The sequence below is a fragment of the Fukomys damarensis genome, unplaced genomic scaffold, assembly GCF_012274545.1.
Source record: "Fukomys damarensis isolate Sample0158 unplaced genomic scaffold, DMR_v1.0_HiC HiC_scaffold_38, whole genome shotgun sequence".
Classification (NCBI taxonomy): domain Eukaryota; kingdom Metazoa; phylum Chordata; class Mammalia; order Rodentia; family Bathyergidae; genus Fukomys; species Fukomys damarensis.
The window spans coordinates 77,228,706-77,230,416 of record NW_022900950.1 but is presented as its reverse complement, the minus strand read 5'-3'; the positions used below and the strand labels follow the sequence as shown (position 1 = coordinate 77,230,416).

The 1,711-nt window shown below is 43.2% G+C and overlaps 1 pseudogene; it reads right to left on the bottom strand.

Annotated features, from left to right (window-relative positions):
* Positions 1-475: 475 nt before the first annotated feature.
* LOC104864799 lies at positions 476-990 on the bottom strand (annotated as a pseudogene).
* Between the last annotated feature and the right edge of the window lie 721 nt (positions 991-1,711).

Here is a 1,711-nt window from a genome sequence, read left to right as displayed (position 1 = left end):
CCTAGCCTGAGGGTTTTTTGTTTTGTTTTGTTCCATTATCTATTTTTTAAGTGATCAAAAAGCTTGTATTTAAACTGTTTCAAAGGCACATTAAATCAATTCTCGTAACAGTAGAAAGGGATCAGGAGTAAGAGCAAAACACTATCTCACTTTACCTGATACACACTAGTGTCATGCAGCAAATACTATTACACAGATTCCATTTCTATTTCCCCCTTTTCTCTTCTGATAGGATTCCAAATTCACAGTGTTAAACAGTGCTCCTGGGGTCAAGGTCAGGGTTCTGCGCTAGCAACAGTGGAAGGTTGTCCTGAAGTCCTCCTTCAGCCTGACTTTACTGCCCATCAGCTCCTCCCTTAAAACATTAGCTGGTTTCATTTGGAGCAAAGGAATTTCTGTCATCCTGAAGTGTTTTGATTCCAGGACGGTCCCTTTACACCAACAGTTGCCGTGAGGTCCCTACCACTGAACTGTGTCAGTTTTTATCCTTTTGTTTTTTATGGCTGCTATGATGGCTCCCTGAGGAAGGGGAAGAAGCAGCCTTTCAAGTTCCACTCCCTGCACAGGTCCGTCCAGATCATCAGGGACCTCCTGGCTGGGCTCATTTTCCTGATTGTGGAAGTCTGGAGAAGTGTCACGTTCCAGCCCACTTTCTGGTTCCCTCTTTTCAGTGACCTGGTCCTGAGCTCCTGCTGATGCACTTACTGCAGCTGCCAGTGTAACTGAATATTGACTGAAGAACAGCTCAGCTTCCTTAAACTTCTGGTTCCTTTGGATGTTTTTGCTATTGGAGTTTTACTGGTTGGTCAGATACTAATCCCAGCCATGAATAATACTGCCACATATCTGAATGTCTTCTATGTGCCTTCCTTCAAAAGCATAGATCTGTCTCTCCCAGTTTTCCAGAATCTCGGCCAGCTCCTGATTCTGCTTCATGAGCTCAGCCAACTCCTGCTGGGTGTCCAGGTCTCCAGAGGGCCTCCTTGTTGTTCATCACCGTATTAGGCATGCTAGGCAGGAGTGATGCCCCATTATCTATTTTGAAAAAAAATTCCAATATGATGAATTGGAGAAAACACCAGAAACAGGTGGATATGTGTTGTGGCTTGTGTCTAAATGTTCCCTAAAACCTCATGTTTTCATAAGTGGGGCTTTTCAGAGGTGGCTGAATCTAGAGTGTGTGGTACTGGGATCAAGAGTGTGTGCTTACTAAATCAGTCCATAGATTGGTTTGGCATATTTCTGAGTAAGATTAGGGGTGCCCCACCCTGGGTGTGAGTACTACCTGTGATTTACCCTGAATAAAATATAAGGAAAGGAAGAGGGCTGCTGGGGTCACTTGTTGCTTGCCACTTGCTGCTTGCTGCCTTGCTGCCTTCTGCCTGCGATTAACTGTTTCTCCTCTGCAATGTCCCTCTGCAATGCCACCCTGCCTTGGAGTCAGCTGATTATGGACTGAAACCTCTACAAACTGTGAGCCAAATAAGCCTTTCCTCCTTTAACTTTGGGTGTCAGGTAGTTTGTCTCAGCAATGTGAAAATTAAATAAGACAGCATGTCTTTATTGCAAATATCTTTGCTTATAATGGCAAATGGACTGAAGTTCTGATAAAAATCTCATAAATATTTCAACTCAGGCTATCATTAGAAATAAATAAGAGTCATATAAAAGAAAGATAAGACTATTCTTTAAGGGTATTTGGGCAGTGTTT